The 20,726-nt window shown below is 41.4% G+C and overlaps 1 protein-coding gene across 1 annotated transcript in view; it reads right to left on the bottom strand.

The window, feature by feature from the left end:
• SUSD4 (sushi domain containing 4) overlaps positions 1-20,015 on the bottom strand; it is a 71,001-nt gene extending 50,986 nt beyond the window's left edge. The window contains exon 1 of the mRNA XM_027681874.1: positions 19,944-20,015. The gene's annotated coding sequence lies outside the window, so the exon portion shown is untranslated. The remainder of the gene's footprint in view (positions 1-19,943) is intronic.
• Positions 20,016-20,726: the final 711 nt, after the last annotated feature.

A 20,726-nucleotide genomic window follows, 5' to 3' on the forward strand; every position in this document is an offset into this window, starting at 1 on the left:
ATGGTCAGTGATTGCTTTCCTGACCTTTCTTTTCACGGAAAGTTCTAGCATTGGACATCTTTACAGATTAGACAGATGCACAAGAGCAAACCGAGGTTAAAAATGTGAAAGTCAAAGTGCACGGTTAACATTATTTCTGCAGTTCTCTCTCAATGCAAAATTCTACTGAATATCAGTCAGATTAATTCTTTTGTTGGAAAATGAATGCAGGATTGATTACCAATGGCCTCATTGCATCTCAAAGGACTGTACCTAGTACAAGGACAGACAGTAAGCTACAAGTGATCACATCCTCCTTCCAGGAGATTTAGAAGACAGTGATTTAGAAAGGGTTAGTCTTCAAGAAGCAGTCAAAACAAAGAATATATTGAGTCTTCAGTTTTGAGTATGATTGTAAAGAAAAATGTGCTTTATTTAACATATTTCACAATTTAAATCTTTAATATCTCACCAACTCCAGACCTGTTATACAAGGCAGAACTTTCCAGAGTCAGAAACAGAACAATCAGAAACCACGTGTGAATGATTGCTTACAAAACTAAAATGTTGTATAAAACATATACAAGGTATTAAGGAAACTGAGGTGGGAGACCAGTTTCACTAATTTCTTCAGCCTACGCAGGGACATGCCCAAAGGATGAAACTATAATCTTCTAGATGTTATATCTATTCTGTATCATTATAATTTCTAAACAGTCAGATCTTTTGCCTAAGGAGTCTTTCCACTTGGCACTGCTAACACATCACCGAAAAAAATCATATATTAATTTCAAAACAGAATGGAAACACAATTTGGTAACAACTACTTCAGCTATTTATTCCTCCAGATTTCAAATATAAAGTCACAGCTTTCCACCCTTGAAACACACTCTCCCTGCAGGCAGGATATGGGAGGGATTCTCACCACTGTGTCCTAGTGAACTGAAGTGCACAGGGACATCTCAGCTGCTCCTGCATGACAAGTGCAAAACGCAGTGGAATGGCAGTGGGTCAGCCCATTTGAGGTAGACTATGGAACAGGTACACCTTTACTTCCAACAGCAGCTTTTCGATGTGGTCATACAAACTTCAGAACAAAACAAATCCAACACTATGGCTACTGATCCTAAGAGTACCTGTAGGCACAAGCAGTCCCTGAAGAACTCACATGGCAAGGCCAGAGCAGGGACAATATCTGTGAGCAACAGAATGGCAGAAGTGCTTTCCTGCACGTACAGAAGACACACTCACGAAGGTTTTGAATAAGGGAGAGGTGTTCATCCTGAATAATCAGTCTTAGGAACTGTCACCTGCACTAGTGGAGTGGATAGAAGATCCATGCTGAAATAAATACAACTTGTTTGATTTAAGAAATCACTGCCTCCAGCAAACACTGGAGTACATATTTACATGAAGAACCTGAGAATGAGTAGGTAGAATACAATATTCCGCTCCATTACAGAAGTATATTGCATAAAAATCTCACAAACCCAAGCCTGGAGCAATGTCAAGATTATTCCACTGCCTATTAAAAACCTGCAATTTTTCTGTTAAACTTGATGTTTGGAGCAAGATTCAATAACGGTCTAACAAGAGGTGAATCCACTGATATGACACAGTCATCTGTGGTAGCAAGGGATACATGACCTCACCCAGAGTGTGGTAGAGGTTCTCAGTTCTGAGTCAGGCGCTGGACTCAAAAACAGAAGGACAAAATTAAGAGCCACTGCTGTTAAAAGAGCAAGACAATATAGGCACTGCCCTTGTTTAGCAAGCACCCAAGTCTGTGAGCAGTTCTGCAGACAGAGTAAGGAGAGCTGAACAGCACAGCTGAAGATGAGTCCTCTCAAGGGCTTGGCTAAGGGGATCAGACTGTAGCTCTGATGTATAGTTCTAATGCTTGAAATGTATCCATTTATAAAACTTTTCAGCTTAGTTCATTCAACTCACAGCATATATAGCATTATCTATTGACAAATAACCTTTGTAAAGTCTAGGAATAGGAGAACATTTACTAAAAAACTGTCAGATTTAATATTTTCCTGGTTGTAGCTGACTCATTATGTGACTTGAAACTTTATATTTAAATCCAGTGTGTGTGCACAGTATGTCTCTTGGTATTTGCTTTGTTTTTTTAAATATGTTGTTAAGTGAAAAATGTTCTGCTGTACAAAACAAAAATGCTGAACACAGTCAGTCTTAAAATACATACTAACTTTTCAACTGCTATATTGCATAAATAAGTATTTAGAGTCTGTTTAAAAGCAGATTATTTATATAACAGTTCATAATAAATCCTGTACCAACAGTACCATTTTCATGCAAATTTGTACTGAATGTCTAATTTCAAAATATACTCCTTTTGTCTAATATACTTATACAAAGGTAAAACAGTTCAGAAAGCAAAGCCCTATTGAGCTGTGCAGTTTTCAATATACATCAGCTTCAATGTTGTTAATATATTGGGTGAGATTCAGCTGTGTTACAAATCCAGAGCTGTCAGAATACTCTGGAATTAATATTTCCTGCCTTTGCAGAACACTGGGCAGATGGTCACATTTTAAAGAGATTTCAGTACAGTGGCCAGAATTTATTCCTCACTAATGGTGCCATATGATTAAGGTGCCTTCGGTCAGGATACTGATTCAAAAGATAATGCAAAACTGCAACTTTCATGGTCTTTTACTAGAAATTTGGGGTAAATCATCTCTGAAAATGAAGTCCTTCAATTAAATCAGTGGTGTCCAGTGGGGTTTTTTTATATTATTAACATTTGATCTAGAAATGCCATCTCATGTGTCAGGGCTCAGCCCCAGGCAAAGATTTTTCATTAAATGGGAAAATAAATGCTTAGAGGACAAACTCTGGAACCTAAAAGAAATGCAAGCCATCAGTTGTCCAAATAAACTGGAGACATAATCTAGCCTTCAGAGAGACCCAGGGTCTCCACCGCTCAGTTTTACAAGTTACAGGATCAGGTAGGGCAGAAAATATTTGTTTTGTAGGCATTACCCTTCTACAACTGAAGTCTACTGAACAGAAATCAACTTCTAAATTGGCATTAAGATTAAAGATAATTGAAAAGTGAGTTAAATTTTATATTTTTAAATGCTTTCAATGTCTATAAAGTATCTCTAGAAGTATGATCTTAAATGGATCATCCACGGGGTGGTTCTGTGCAGGGCCAGGAGCTGGACTTCCATGATCTTGTGGATCCCTTAAAACACAGGATACTCTATGAGTCCATGGTAAGAAATTGTTCTATTCAAATTTGAAAAATGAATTCCTCAACCTAATTGTGACATTTTATTCCTGATGCAATCCAGAGCAGAACTCCCATGGTCTTCACTGAACCAGGCATTCAGAAAATCCACAGAGGAGGCCACAGCAGCAGCCTTGTGTGACAACTGGCTGCTAAATGTAAAACTTCCAGGGACAGGAGAACAATTCACTCTCTTTGCTGATTCAGTACCGGCTTTTCCTTCAACGGTGACAGCAATTATTATGAATTAGTGTCAAGTGGCCTAAGGCTATGAGACAGACAGGTATCCCATAAGAGTATGGTAAGAGAAGGCCTTCAGGTGAAACCAGCTTCAGATTCAGGGCTAACAAGCGATGACCTCCTAAAGGAAGAAGGATCGATGACCAAGTACAAATCCCTGTCGTACTCAGCCCTCTTGAATATACAACCACTCAATATGCATTTTCGATTCTTTTACAAGTCGACGTTTCAAACCCCCTGCTCCTATTTCTGGCTGCATAACTTTGCATTCCATATTACCCATGTATAAAGAGCAGGATTACTGTGTACAAGTATATTTTTTCCTGAAGCAATGCATAAAGGAGTGGGTGTTCACATATGTGTACGGCATATGTGTGAGCATTCATCCATATTAACATTTCTGGTTTGTCAGTGGCTAGGCCTGCGTGCAAGTAATCAAAAGACAGGTTGAGACACAACACGGAAATCTGTCCCATCTGTAAAATTGAATCAATCATGTGCTGTCAACAGAGATTTAGCTCACAAAGAGTTTGAGTCTTACAACATGTTATTGACTTAAAGGCCATGCTGTTAGAGAAAATTATATAAATTAAGCCATTTCTCACCACAGTATTACATCCTTTATTTAAATGTCTAACAGAGGAACAAGCAAACAAAAAACACAGCTTTCCAAAAGCATTAGCCGAGAGGTCTGTAATTCAACGACCACTGCTAAAACCAAGGTGCCAAGGTGACTGGAAACCTTTCTGCAATCAGCCTTACACATGTCAGGGATACTATCTGGGTTTTTTTACCTTCCATCTCAAGGTTTTTTTGCATCCAAACAGTGTACTGTAGTTGACACAATTTCTTTTCTCTGAAGAGCAGAAAGAAGAGAAGTCATCTGAGTTTTGCTTCTCTGCCTGCTCAGGGGACCTGAGGAAGCAGGGAGAACAGATGGGCAAAGTAGCATGTGCAAAAGTATCTATGAACCCAACAAGTCACTCAACAGAAGACCTAGAAGGGACACTTCAGCTGTCACTTTCCCATAGGTATCAGATAATACTTTTGGGGCTGGTTTTTGTTGTGTTTTTCTTTTTTAATCACAGGCATTTTGATTTATTAAGTTTAAAATGAGATTATCTGTGGGACTTCTGGCATTGACAGCACTCAGTTAATCCAAGAAACCAATAAGCTTTGTCTGCTGGGCCACAAATTATGACCTTCCAGGAAAGGGCTTGGATCATGTTAGGACTCTGGAGCTGCCCAATTTCACTAATAGAAATCACTACAATGAGCACAGGAAGGGTACAGCCAAGCTCTGTTCCCACCATGGCACTTTATTTCCTGAGTCTGGGTAGCTTCTCACAAGAAAAAGGATTTACATCCTAGCAGCATTTACCACCCACAGACCCTGACAGATTTAGCAAGAGGTACAGTGATTCAGTACACAGAGGATGGATTAAAAATAGTGACATTGTAGCTAAATTGCCTCCACTGTGTCTCTAAACATCGACAACCTCAAAGCAGCCACTTATGATACTTGAAAACTACCTGTGCAATTGTAGTTGTGTGTCCCCATGCCAAGGTCATGAAGCATCCCCTGGACATTAAGGGAACAAGGTCAGGAAAAAGACAGCTTGGCCAAAAATCCTGATTGTACAGGTATTTACTGAATAAACCCAGTATTTCCTATTCCCTGCACTACAGCTTTAAAAAAGAATGAGTCAAGAAAGCAAGAAGAGAAAGAAGCATAGCACAAGCTCAGTAGCATCACTGTGCCCCAGGATATCATAAAATGGATAGAGAAGAGCTCAAATACACAGAGAGACTGATTCTACCTCTACCATCTGCAATCAGTATGTTTGTTCTGGGATAAAACAACCACCCATAATCAATACTGAAGGAATGCTGGACTGTGTCTCATGTACTTGAGCAACTGATCAAGAAATAATTCATCTCTGTGCAAAGCTTACCCTTGTAAGTCTGCCAAGGTCAGTGTCACTTTAGGTTATCAGTTGTTGGAAGTGCTGGCTAAGTTAAACTGCCTAGAGCAAGCTTTAAACTTACATACCCGACTTCTTTGACAAAATGTCTGTGTCTTACTTTATCTGAATTTGCAATCCCCTGATAATGCAAGGCACATTCTTCCCCCGTATTCCTTACTCTCTGCCCTTACTTCTCTTTTTGCCTCAGATAAGTCTTCCATATGTAGCAGAATAAGGCTTCATTGCAGAGAACATACTAGCATCACTCAGTTGACATTCACCATCATACGTCCTTCTTAAGAAATAATTCAAATTAGATGTAAATCCTGGTAAGTTTTTTTTTCCATTAAAAGGTTTCATTATGTGTAGTTTCCCACTGTGATTAAAAATATAAATTTTTTTCTTCAACTTAACATAAAAACAGTAATCTCATTATCAAGTACACTGCATCCCCATTATGAGCTAGGGTCTAGGACCTAAACCCCACATAATCGGAATGTAGGTTTTTGCATTGGTCATATTAGCAAGTGTCCCAAAGGCTGTAGCACCTCTGTGGGCTGCCCTGTAACTTCACAGTAGCTTGGGGCCTTTGTTTCACTGCAAGTTTATGGACTTCAAGTTTATTTCAGTGCTTAAGCTAATTCTAAAGCAGTTCTTAAACTCCAAAGTCACTTAACTGCTTTTTTAAGGTGTAAACACGTTTTTTTCTTCAAATCTGACAGTATCACCAGTCACCTTTACTTCAAAATTCAATGTTAGAAGCTGGAACTGCTTGGGTGTAACAGAGGATTGTAATGACCAGTTATTTCCCAGGTAACCCTGGCAGAAATGCAGAGGCCATGTAGCCTGGTAGGCTTTACAGCACTCTATAGGATTAGGAGCAAAAACTTTCAGAAATCGTTGTACTTTTCCAAGCTGAATATGGAGCAGTTATCCCATGAGAAAATGTGATTTTTCCTTTATTATATTATTACGACCAAATGTCTCACTTCTGAAAATTTTTCTTTAAACATAAAATAATTAACATTCTGAAGGGAAATGCTTTGAATAGGACAAACCCAATCCACAGACTTCTGTGTTGCTGTTTCAGTTAAATCAGTCACATTTTCTACTTTGGCTGTTTCTAGCAACAGTTGCAAAGTCTATGTCCTATGCAAGGATCTGTACAGTACCAGAAGAGCAGAGAGCCATTCTCTCAAGGAGCAAGTCTATTATGAGTAGAAACCAAACAGATGCATGGCAGAAAGGGACCTGGGTGTTTGGATTGACAGGAAGCTGAACATAAGCCAAGAAGGCCAATGGCATCCTGGCCTGATTCAGGAACAGTGTGGCCAACAGGTCCAGGGAAGTGATTCTTCCCCTGGACTCAGCGCTGGTGAGGCCACACCTGGAGTGCTGTGTCCAGTTCTGGGCCCCTCAGTTCAGGAAGGATATTGAGGTGCTGGAGCAGGTCCAGAGGAGAGGAACAAGGCTGATGAAGGGACTCGAGCACAAGTCCTGTGAGGAGAGGCTGAGGGAGCTGGGGTTGTTCAGCCTGGAGAAGAGCAGGCTCAGGGGAGACCTAATCACTCTCTACAACTCCCTGAAAGAAGGTTGTAGCCAGGTGGGGGTTGGTCTCTTCTCCCAGGCAGCTCTCAGTAAGACAAGAGGACATGGTCTTAAGCTCTGCCAGGGGAGGTTTAGGTTGGATATTAGGAAAAAATTCTTTACAGAGAGGGTAATCAGGCATTGGAATGGGCTGCCCAGGGAAGGGTGGATTCTCTGTCCCTGGAGGTTTTTAAGATGAGACTGGATGGGGCACTTAGTGCCATGGTCTAGTAACCACGGTGGTAGTGGATCAAGGGTTGGACTTGATGATCTCAGAGGTCCTTTCCAACCCAGCTGATTCTATGATTCTATGATCTTGCAGAAGTCTGGTTAAAAACAGAAACATGAACGTTAAACCTCTCAGCAATATCAGATTGTTCAACAAAAGATTCAGCTGGTATGGAAAGACAAACCCTTGCTCCACTGTCTCTCCTTCAGAGCTAAAAATAATAGTGAGTCATGCCAGTAGCAGTGTTGCTATTCAGCTTTACAAATTCAGGTCATGAGGCTTAGATGTACAGAATCATTCCCTTCCTACCACAGATCATGAAACGATAGTAAGGAACACTCAGGAACTGGGTAACAAACAGCGCTTGGTTTCAAAACTTGATTTCAAAAGATAGCCCAGGAACAAACAAAATGAATACAGTCAAGTTCAATAAGAGAGTCAAGACTGAAATTACCATTACAACTACTACAAAAAGGGAAGCTTTATATAAACCTCTGAATAGTACATCCCTCAATCCCCTTTTCCCCTATCTAGCACATCTCTGTCTTTTTTTTTTTCTGTCTCTTATTTTGTATTTCAGATCAAGGCAAATGGTTATAAAGTGTTTGTGAAGAAATTTTTTAAAAGCTAGATGATCTAGACAGAGAGACCAGATGACCTGAAGAAGGTTGCACAGGAGCCAAATTACAAAAAGAGATATATTAAACATTTTCTAAGTGCCTTGTAGCTTCCCAGAGAATCACCCAGAAAATGCACTAGTTGACCTGTTTGTTTTATTTTCAGGTAAGTACTTTTGAAAATTGGTCAGAGGAGAAGTATGGACTGACAAGGATATAAGGGAGAAAGAATGAGTGGTCTTCAGATGCTGAGAGGTTTGACATCCAACCAGAAGGACCAGCATCATCTAGTGTTCTAGAAATGGGAGATTTTCTTCATCCCTGCAGGTAAACTGAGGTAGGGTATTGTTTTAGAACCGTTTCGTGAGACCAAATCTCTTCATCTCATACAAACTCCTCTCACCCTTATGTCCTTCATTCACAAGGTCAAGTGTAGGAGATATTGCTCTTGTAGGAAATTTGGCAGTGCTACTGGTGACCAGAGTCCCCATGGCCTGGACGACTGCTTTAGAGTGAGAAAGGGAATTCACAGGATAAACGAAAAGCTGATGAATAGGAAAATCCCTACATCATCCTATTTCCAAAGACGTTCAGACCAGGGAAAAAACAGCAAATGGTATTTCCAAGCTAACAAACAGCAGTACCATGTTAACATTCACAGTAAGCTGCCAGTCTCACTCACTCCTGAAACACTGCTGCAGATCCCTGTATTGCCTTGGTTTTGTACTTCAGAGGAGATTTTATGATAACAGAATCACTTGACTGCAAGGACAGAAAATACCAGCATATGAAAAGTATTTTTTATAACAATGTATGTATATCTACACTACCAAAGGACTTTTTACTTTCCAATAAAGCAACCAAAGAATTAAACTGAGATTAAGTATGGCATAAAGGGATCATAAACAGCAAATGCTGTGATGAATACACAGTTGCATCTGGGAGTAGTTATATTGTTGCCTTGGAAAAAAATAATTATCTGATGAGATTTATAAAATATATAAAAAATCAGATCAGATTTATAACTATTTTCTCTGAAAGTCTGCATTTTTAAATCACATCTTTAAATCAACAGGTCAGGATGGCAAATGTTATGAATCGTTTACCTGTGATACTAATGCACTACATCAAAATCTCTAGCTGACATAATCCTGAGCTACTCTAAATGAGTGCCCCCTTGTATTTATTAATATTCTAATAATGCTAGCATTCAAAAAAAAAGTTTTAAATAGTATTTTTTTTCAGCCTGCTTTATCAAATTAGATCCCTGTAACCTTGGCCTGGCCAACATCCTTTCTGAGCTGCGTAGATCTACCTGCCCTATGTACAAGGTTTCTCAGACAGCCTCTTCGAAGAACCAAGAAAACTCTGCCACACACAGAACCCAGTTAAAAAAATACACCTATCAGTAACATCGAGGAAACATACCTCCTAGCACATCAAGGCTACTGCAGAAAGGCATCTTTCATCCTGGTTTTGACAAAATTCCTCTCCCCACAGTGAATGTAATTTATCTGATGGATTTCTCTTGGAAATGAGGAATGAAGTCCTTCTCTGTAATGTTACTGTATATGAAATAAAAATGAAATAGAATCTAAATATACCCAACACTATTCTGCTCTCCATCCCTCACACGAATCCAATATCATTCTTGCACCTAAACAGAAGCATTAGAAGTAACGCTCATCCATTTTTCAGTGTAAAAAGCAACCTTGTAAATGTTAAGAACAAGCATAAGAACCTTGGAATGACTGCCAATGAGAGCACTATTTTTTTTTTTGCCATTTCATTGCTGGGTTGCTGGGTTTATTTTAGTTTCTTACTCTTATCCAGTATATATGCATCTATCTATCTATCTACCAATCCACCTATCCGTAAGATTAACAAGGGCATGCTTAAGTGCATTCATGCATTGCTGCATAAAAGACAGATGTACCCCTTCTTCATCCCTCCTTTATAACCAGCTGCCCTTGCTAGCCCATATGCCCTTTCCTGCAATTTCTTCCACTGGCACCTCTTACAGTCACAGTTCAGTGGTGTGTCCCATCATGATCTAATTTCCAAGAGATCATAGGTTAAATAGGGTTGGGCTTCATCTACATGCATTGTGCAATCATTCATAAAGTTTGTCTGGTGAATATTTTCACTGGGATTTTCCCTTTGGACTAAAATAGCCTCTACAGACCAGCCTAGTCTTGACAAAATCACTCCTAGACTGTACCTTTCTTGTGCTGGTCTCTAAGACAGACACACTGGATAAAGGCAGCAGTGACAGATGACACACAGGCTATCAGCAGGGAATGATTCTGCTAGACTGGAGAGGTGGATTCTTCCATCTGGGCAAACATTTCTGAGTGTCACTCGTCAAAAAGAGATGGGGGCAAAGCCTGAAACAACAACCCCACTTTCTGGTACATGAATCACATAGCCGAGAGAGGTACTGTGCTGTCACAACCATGTCATACCCTCCAGCTCACCCATGTGACTCCGGGTGGTATTAACCTGGAAATATGTTTAATGAAAAGAGAGGTTGTATCCTCCATACTTCTTCCCTGGACCCACAGAAGAACCTCAGGTCTTGGAGAAGAGAACAAAGGAGTGCAGAGAAGAGAGCATGTGCTTGTATGAGACAGCGAAGGGAAGAACTGCCCAGAATGATTATCTCTGAACCTAAGGAGTGATAGAGCAGGATCTAGTGTTGTGGTCACAGCAGTGTGGTGCTCCCTCAGAGCTATGACTGTACATTTTGGGGGTCATGACCTCCCTTCAGAGGAGAGAAGAATGTTCTACACTTTACAAGATTGAGACAAATGTGTGTGTATTCTCATTTTTACTATTGCTCATGATAACTCCATTTTATCCTAATTCCTTCAAGATTACTGCAAAGCTGGTAATTGCAATCAAGCTATTTTATAAGTCCAATTTACAGGAGACCAAATTATTTATTATTTATTTCCAGTTCTAAGTGGATCATTTGTGTTTTCTCTGAGTAATATGATGTGTACAAAATATCCCTAAAAATGTCAACAAAGTGGAGAGATACAAAAAAATGACTCTTTGTCTCATAAGTACTCATGGCTTTCAGAATACAAACCATTCTTACACAAACACAGGAATAGCATGGTAGTTTTACACAGAGTATTACAAATACAAAAAAGAAGTTCTTTCAGCTAAAAGATTTACCCAAACAAGTAGTCCTGTTGACTTCACTCCCCACACCACTGCAGACCTCCAGCTAATTCAGCTCTTAATGTTGCTCTAAATCTCTTTAATTTCCATTTTAGCCTAATCAAGCAACTCCTTCCCCCACACTCTTCCCCTTCCACTCCAGACTCCTGAATGATACAATCTTTCTGGATTCCCACAATTAGCAACCATTTTACTGGGAATGGGAACTCAGGCACTAGGGGTGTCAGCTGCTAAGTAGCTGCTTCTAAAATTCCAGTTAAAATTGTTTATTTGCAAACACACACGGAAGTCTTAAGCTATTGACTGGCTTTTGTGTGGATCTAATCTATTACCATGGGGCTATTCAGTACATACAACTTCACTCAGTCTACAGAAATAAAACACAAATTCACTTGGGTGCAATTTACTGTGGCAATAACCATACTGTTTACATCATGATCAAGTACAAAGAGTTGGTCTAATATCCCCAAGGAGAACAGACTGTGTAAATAAGCATCTTTTATAAGAGGGCTCTGAGATTTATTCCTGATCCTTTCCAAGTCTGACTTTGGAAAATCCTTGCAAGCCCTTCCAAACTAGCCAGGCAAAGCTGACCTTTTTGATAGCTGCTGGTAAGGCATCTCATCGCGTGTTCAATACAAACTTAGCTGTGACCTTAACTAAACTAGAACAATGGAAGTTCCACCATCGAGAATCACAATAGCTCCTTCTGTGCCGGTAGAAACATATGAACATTGGGCAGTTACAGCTAAACCTTGGCTTCCAGACTGTTAATTAATACCTAACTTTTCAAAGACACTTTGCTGGACTGGAGCAGTTTGGATTCTTCCAGCCTGACCCAGGGAAGTGATGGCAGCAGTCAGGATGGCTAAAGACACAGCACTGGTGGATTTGCACTGACAGCATGGTGGAGGAAGTAACACTTGGGAATCGCACACTAGAGACGTAAATCCTCACAGTCCTATGTTACAGCAAAGATTATTCAAATTAGACTTGAGAAAAACCTTTTTAAAGGTTGAGTGAAGCACTGGGATAGATTGTGGAGTTTCCAACGTAAAGCCTCAAATTACAGCATCCTGAGGTATGTGTGTGGGTCCTGTGTGCTGGGCAGGAGGATGAACTGCAGGTGCTTCTGAGGTCTTTTTCAGTCCTATTTCTGTGACTCTGTTCTCAAGTCTTTTGTTCTGCATCCTGAAAGATGGAAATGAAATTTCTGTTCCATAGTTTTTTTAGTGTACACACTCACTGGTGCTAATGACAGAAGTGAGAACAAGACCCCATGTTTACAGGTTTATTTTTCTGAGCATCTTCTCCTCCCTCCCAGCACGTATGGCAGCTTTTCTCTTGAATCTGTATGGTGTTCTCCAGTCTCCTGACAGATAAACAACTATGAGTGCCGCTGCCTTTCTGCAGTACCAAAAAAGAAGATCTGAAGGCCTTGCATTTTCAAAGACAACCTCTTCTTTTTAGCATATTCTCTCGGTCTCTGGAATGGGAGTCCAGTGATATAATGATTCCTCTGATACAACTGTGTGTCATGCCCCGTTTTTATTTCAGCAGTGTACAAGAGAGTTTATTTCTAGGATATTATCTCATGATACCCTTGATAACCCAACTTCTACATAATTTAACCCTTAGTAACATAACCTATTTTCTTCCTCAGTCTATTGCAAGCCCTGCTTCCTCTTTTCAGTTTAATGACTTTTTCCCCCCATATTTTGGAAATTTTTACTAGTTGCAGAATTTGGCTTTACAGAAAGAAACTCTGCTGCACCCTTAGTCCTGCTTTGCCATGTGCAGTAAGTATCAAGGGACTAGGCACTATACCTGTTTCATCCTTCTGTCCTTCATGCTCCTCTACATTACACCTTATGTTTTCATGAGTAAACATTTGTAAGCTGAACTCATCTTTTTATGGGAGCACTTTATACATCCACTGATTTCTAAAGCAGAATGGGCAGTATCAGGCAGGGGCACTCATGCCACAGTCTGCAAAGAGCTGCCTGGTCATGTAATGCTCATTTCCCCTCTAACTGTTCAAGTACATTAGAATTATATTAAAATCACATGCCATACTTCTCTACAGTTGCCCTTTCATGTAAACTACAATCATGAACCAGATGATTGAACAAGGCAGAAATACCAGTCCTGTTAATATGCGCTTTCCACCATGAGAAACATGCATAACAACATTTTTCAGGGCTCTACCCTAACTTATAACATTAACTCTTTTCGTTGTTGTTATTCAGAAGATGTTTTTGGTGTCTGGAAAAATGCCATGTGCTATCTCAGACATAAAGGAGTCAAGTAAATAAACCACACTGGAAAAACTCCCTCTGTGATTTGCTTAAGTAGCAATTTATGCGAATAGGAAATCAGCTGCTCATCTCAGTTAGAAGACAGTCACAGCCAAAGAATCCTATTATAAAGGCCATACCATAAAAATGTGGATTAGGAATTTCCCCAAGTTCTATTTACAGAAGAAAGTGCTGAATGAAGATCCAAAGGATCTCTTCCCTGTCTATGGCAACATCTGTTTCTAACGTGAAACATGTCTTCAAGACATTTAATCTTGCTATAGTCATTTCCCCATCTACAAAGGGATATAACAAAACTTACATTCCTTTATAAAGTGCTTTGAATTCTGTGGATGAGAAGACCTATATGAAAAAAATTTAATATTTTTATCACTATTGTTACTCTTAAGCTAACACAAGCAAGAATATTTGTCAAATTATGGGTTTAATGAGGTATGCTTATCAAAAGTAAGTAGGGATGCTGGCAGAAAAGCCCCATATACTACTTGCTAAAGTTGGTCATACTGACAAAATCAATTAATGCATAAATGTTCCTGATAAATTCTGGAACCTCCCTAGATAACAAAAGCTTCGTGCCATCCCTTAACAACAAGCAGAAGAGCAACTCAGGATGGACACTACTCAGTTTAAAAGATTCAAGGGTCACAAATGTGGAAACATATCCAACACATCCGCCCCACAGGATCTCAGGGTGCACAGTGGCACCAACAACCACTTCCACTGTTTACAGTACATGGAGAAAGAAACACCCCAATTCGGATAAATCCCACCAGCAGACCCACTGTTCAGGAAAAGCCATTGGGAGACCCCTCTGAAAAGCAGGTGGCCAAACTCAGTGTTGACAGAAGCAATGGGATAAGATAGAAAGTAAGCATGGATATCAAAAACTGCTGTTATAAACCACACCACTGTGAAATCCAGTAGATGTACAGCCTGTAATTGGTTTCATAATGCCATATCGAAGAAAGTAGCTGAAAAGATGTAAAACCAAGTGAGGAGATGTTGGTTTCACAGTTAAATTGCGGGATTTTGTAAGATAATTGTACCTTCAGTGCCCTTAATATGTTAGCAAAGCAAATTTTTCCACTTACTGAATCAAATTGTACACACTACACCACTTTATCCCTCGAGCTCATTTTCTGACTAAGCAATGTTCACCACTAAGTGTAGCCCAGTCTTCATTCACACTTGCACTGACATATAGCAAATAAGAATTCAGGCCACACTTTGTTGTCCTTTTCATGCCTAAAACCTTGCGGAAATGCACAGCACAAGTGCAAGGTTTTCTACTTTTAATAATGTGTATTTTGGTATAAAAATAAATGAATCACAATCAGAGTTAGACAATATTTGGAAAAAAATGGAGTACATGTTCAAAGATGTAAAAAAAATATCTAATAATCTGTAAAAGTCAAAAAAAAGATAACATCTTCCTAATTCTGGTAAGAATATTTAATTATTAAACCACGCATATAGCAACAACAAAAATCATAAATGCTAAAGAACCTTCTACTTTGGTAAACTTCAGTTTGTATTTTGTTAAAATTCCTATTTCTTATTCCTGTAACATTTTCTTTGGGAGGTTCTCAAACTACTTCATAATATGCCCACAAAATACATCCCTTATCTACTTTACAGAGGAGAAAAATCAAGCAAAGCATAATTAATTAATTCTTCTAAAGTTGTAATCATCCCTAATATAGAGATCAAAGATACTCCGTTGCAATCCTGGGAGTAAGGGAACAAACAGAGAAGCAAAGTTAACCTCAGCCTCCAAATGCCACGGTACATCAGTGATAAACCTCCTTCTTGCCGGCTGCTAAGAAACTGATTTAAGATTAATCTATCAAATATGCCCACCCCTCTCAAGGCCGTAGGCAGAAGGATGTGCCACTAAGACAAATGATGAGCTCCCACCCTATGATGTCGCTGGCCTTGCTGCTTGCAATCAGAATGGCCACAAAATGGTACTGAACTGCCAGCTTAAGCCTGCAGACAGGGGAATGGAGGTTGCATAAGGTATATTTGGGACTGAGAATAATATCCTGTCATGGCGGGAAAAATCTGTTCCCTCCAAAGCACTGAACTTTTCCAATAAACTGAAGCTCAAAAACAATCCTGCAAAATAACTGATGACTTCATCAAATGTACAGGGAACTCAAGGCTGAAATGTCTATTCTGCTTGACAAGCGAAGCAGACGCACTGAGAGGGAGTGAGTAAAATACATTAACTACAGACCTAGTGAGATGATATCAGAAAACATTCCTAGTTTTCACAAAACCTTCTTTACAATCCCAGAAGCACATGCAAGGCAGTTAGGATGAATCTTTGACTGGCTTCTCTTGCTAAAAACAACTGCAGGTTACCAAAAAGTAAGCCCTATGGTAGGCACACACAAACACTTGTATCACCCCAGGGAAACAAGTCCACCATTCTCAGAAACCTGAGGGATGTGGTTTTGGTGGCCAGTACATCCAAAGACAGTGGTTAGATTCTATAACCAAGGCATAACCAAGATTTTAATCGAATGCAATACACTCACAGAGCAGAAAAATTCAGCTTTGGTCTAGAAAAAAAAAACTCCACCACTATTCCTCATGGTATCACTAACATTCAGTATGTTCTAAGGCTTCACAACATGCCAGATTTCCTTACCATCGTGCATGATGTACAGTACTTCACAGCTTCAAAGCACCCACCGATGTGAAGGGATGTTGCCTGCAGAACGTGCAACTGGGAAAACACAGCAAATTGATTGCAATGCCAAAAAAAAAAAAAAGGCAGTAACATGGGATAGGAACATCTGACCAGGTAACAGCCTAGGAGATGCAAGGAATCCAAAGCTGAATATAACCCAGCAGCATCATATAATGACAGTAAAGGTACTGAGGATGTCTGAACAGGAGTAGAGGCTCTAAGACACATTCCTCAGGTCTGTTCATTGCCGGTGAGTCTCCTGGGTAGCACATTCCACAGGGAAGTGGTTCCACGAGAGCAAGCTCATGGTCTGAATGACCAGCAATCTAGCAAGTATGATACAGACTTAGGAAATTGGAGCCATCCAGTCTTTGGAGGAACTGGAGTCTGCAATTGTGCAGAAGATCTAAGAGATTAAACAGAACACAAAAGATAGCCAGAAAGCTGAGGGCAAGAGGCAAGACAAGGTGACGGCCCATGGCCCCATCCAAGCCTACCGAGATGTGTGACCACAGCCCTGAGACTCCCCGTGGGGCCATCCAGAAGACACTGCAGAAGAACAGAGTTCACCCAACTGACCTAGGACAACAAAGCAGATACATGCCCAGGAGATGTTTTGATACAATGATAAAATTCTAAGACCACATGACAAACCTCAAAACCAGAAGCTTACTGAACTTTTTCCTCCCTCTCTTTTTAGATTTCTCTGTCCTCTACGCAATTTTAATATATTTCCAGGAATTTGAAATATATGTGAAAATATATTGTTATAGCTACTATCTCCATACTACAGGTTTCACAGTGAAATCTGTACAATGCTTTAAAACTCTGAAGTAACTTGTCATCAGCTCTATCCACTACGCATTTCATTTTTCCTCATACTAGCCTTCCCACCCTGCTCCTACTTTCTCACCTTCTTCTTATGCCCCTCCCTACAAGAAGGACCTGGAGGCACTAAAGTGTGGCCAGAGAAGGACAATGGAGCTGGTGAAGGTTCTGGAGTACAGGTCTTATGAGGAGCAGCTGAAGGAGCTGGGGTTGTTTAACCTGGAGAAAAGGAGGCTCAAGGGGGACCTTATACTTCTCTATAACTACCTGGAAGGAGGTTGTAGTGAGGTGATGGAGAGTCTCCTCTCCCAGGTAACAAGTGATAGGACAAAAGGAAATGGCCTCAAGTTGCGTCAGAAGAGGTTTAGAATGGGTATTAGAAAACTTTTCTTCACCAAAAGGGTTGTCAAGCACTGGAACAGGCTGTCCAGAGAGGTGGTTGAGTCACCATCCCTGGAGATATTTAAAAGACATGTAGATGTGGCACTTGGGGCCCTGGTTTAATGGTGGGCTTGGCAGTGCTGGGTTAATGGTTGGACTCCATGATCTTAAAGGTTTTTTCTAACCTAAATGATTCTATGATTCTGTAAACAAAAATGATTAGATGAAAGCCACAAGCTGAAGGATGAGAGATACACTTTATCCTTGGTATCAGCAGAGTTAAATACATCAGGGAGGTATATTGATAGCTGAAAGGTTTGTTCATTTGAGTTCACTTCTACAGCAAATTTTTTCGCTAGATCCACTTTTGAGAAAGTCAAAGTGTAATAAAGAGAGTTATTCTCTGTAGGGTTATTGACAAGAAAAAAGACTTATAAATAGTATTGATTTGGGGTGAAATGGTAGAACGTGACAATCAATAGAGCTTAGTCAGATATAAAATAGACGGAGTCACACAAGTCATGACAGGATTATTACAGGAGACAAATCCTGGTATCAGCTAAGGAAGGGAGGAAGATACAAATGGGATCCAAAATATAAGCTGTGGATTGCTTTATAGAAAAAATAACCCTAAACTATTCATTTTCATGTTTTAATATGTGAAATAGTTTCTATTTCAGCATATTGTCACTGCTGTTTTTCTAAAGCTTTTGAAACAAATTCTTTCCACCTCCATAGTATTTTTATTAAATGTCATCAAAGCTCTTTTCAAATCTCTGAGAGAAGTATGATTATCCTTATTTAACAGATAATGAGAAGATAGAAAGAGATTGGGACTATATTTTCCAAAGCAGTCAGTAATGCCATGTGCCTTCTGTCTGGATACGCAAATCTATAAAATGAGAGTCCTACAGAAACAAAATTTTCAAAGGTCCCAGGAAATCACAACTTTGATCGATGTCAACAGCTGCTTACAAGTTCCCAAACTCTGGGTCACAGGCTGTAGAGCCAAAAGCTGAGCCTTCACAGCGAGCACAGCAAGATGTGTAAGCACAGTACGCTCGCTCAGAGATAAAACAGAGCCTAAAACAGGAGGGATGCTAATTCACAGTCCACTGTTCTAATTACAAAGCTCATTATTTTTACCACTCAAATGACTCAGGGTGAAAAAAACCCAACAACTGTATATTCTACCACATGAAAGAACTGTATATTTGCCGGTATTTATATAGTGCTCAGCACGACCACACTGGAAAATAATAGCAATAATAATAACAGCAATGAATATTTTTTGCTGGTGATTTTACCCATGCACAGTCATTCAGTGTATTGCCTTTTCCTAGACTCCGCAGCAAAGAAAAATAAATTATTGAAAGGTCCTAAAATACCTTACAAATGAAATTTGATATAGAATTAGTTACACTACCAAGGTGAAAGGCAGCGGTGTTAATAACGATCAACAGCACACAAGAATCTATTGCAGGCTGTGATGAAAACTATTCCATTCAAGGGAGATACAAACCATATTTTGAAGAACCGCTTGCACTAATCGGCTAAATAAATGCCAACAATCAAACTGCAGGATATACAGAGCCTCAGGGAGGAGGGGGCTTTGGAACAGTTTCATTTTTATGAATGGAGCCATAAGAAGGAGGTTAAGAGAAGGACAGGAGCACACACAACTCCAGTCTTGAGAAAGGCACAGGACAGGTAGGATGGCATCACCACACAGAAACACGAGCTGGCCAGGAAACCAAGGGTAACACAGTTGTAATAAAACAAAATAAATAATAATTTTTAAAAGCCATTGATTTCTAAATAGAGATTCATAGTGACTGCAACAGTTTAAAAGCTTCTTTAGCTGGAATCACATTTGCAGTCACAGGATTTCTATTGGAAAATGGCATTATCATCTCCAGAGAGAAAACTAGGACTGAATCACATCAGGAGGAGGATGGACAAGATGACCTTTTGAAGTCCTCTTCAGCTGTATTTCTGTAAATCCATATTCAGTGACTGAAAACACATCTGGATTGGAGCTGCTGGGGCTTAGGCATTCAAGTTAGAAAATTTTGGCATAAGTCTTTGGCATGAGAAGAACCCTAGGCAATTTTTATATTGGGTTCTGTCTGCCATTAGCGATGCGATTCAATCATAAAATGGCTTATTCCCCCAACACAAATATAGAATAACACACCGGAGTAGAAATGTGAAGCTGCTCTCATTATCACAGCTAAGTTCATTTTGCAGCAAAGCAGTTTACTTTAAGACTTTTCCCGTAATCCAAGTCTAATTATGGAATCAATTTAAAACAATTTTGTAATTAAAATTACCTGCTGAAAATATCTCACAGGCTCAATAATTTAAATGATAGTGTAAAAAGGTAATTAAAATTAAAAAGGCCGAATGAGGCTGGGTCGCTCCTCCACCAAGAGAGCGCTGAAGGACGTTGCATTTGCAGACCCGAGCCGCCTGCTTCCTCCCCAGACTTCTGCTTTCCCTAGCTGCAGAGGGATTTCGCACTAAGAGTCATCCAAGAGATGTCTGGCCGGACCGCGGCGGGGCAAGGCTTTTCTGGGGGGTTTGTTGTTGTTTTTTTTTTCCCTAATTCAAAAAATTACACTGTTTCAAAACCAAGCTGTACTTACATCGCGCCAGTGCGCCCTAGCCGGGGCCGGGGTGAGGCTCCCTCCTCCCGGGGGTCCCCCCACTGGGTGCCGATGGGGAGCTGGGAGCGCGGAGGGGAGCGGCGCCGCGCTCCGCTCCGGTGAGCTGGGGGGGAACTTTCCCCGCTCCCCCCGGGGTCGGGGCTGCGGGGGCGGCCGGGGAGGGGGTGTCTCGGGCCGGGGGCCGGGCGGAGGAGGGGGCCGGGGCCCCGCACTCACTCACCGCCCGCCGCCGGCCCCGGGCCGAGGTTCAGCGCCAGCTGCAGCCACAGCGCCGCGGCCAGCGCCCGCCGCCGCGCCGCCGGGAGGGCACCGCCGCCGCTCGCCTGCTTCCCATGACACATCTTCTGCCCGCCAAAGGCATCCGGTTCGCCGCCACCTGCAACGAGAGAGCCACTCCGCCTCGCCGCTGCCCGGGGCTCCGCGGGTCGCCCCCGCCGCCCGCGGCGCGGCTGCCCCCGCACCGCCCCCCGCCAGCCCCGGGACACGCACCCGCCCGCCCCGCCGCCCTCCCGGCCCCGCAGCTCCCTCGGCCGGGTCTCCCCCCTTGTCCCCCGCCACCGCCGCCGCTACCTGCGGGGGCCCCCCCGCCAGAGCCGGCGGTACCTCCGCGGCTGCTGCCGCCGCCGCCTGCGCCGCTGCGGCTCGGCAGCCTGCCGGGGCCGGGCGGAGCGCACACGCACACACAGAGAGACACACGCACACCCAGGGGCGCGCACACCGGCACAGGCGGGCACGGCCGGCCCTACCTGCGAGGGGGGCAGC

The sequence above is a fragment of the Neopelma chrysocephalum genome, unplaced genomic scaffold (assembly GCF_003984885.1).
Source record: "Neopelma chrysocephalum unplaced genomic scaffold, ASM398488v2 Primary Assembly neopelma1_61b, whole genome shotgun sequence".
NCBI classification, from domain to species: domain Eukaryota; kingdom Metazoa; phylum Chordata; class Aves; order Passeriformes; family Pipridae; genus Neopelma; species Neopelma chrysocephalum.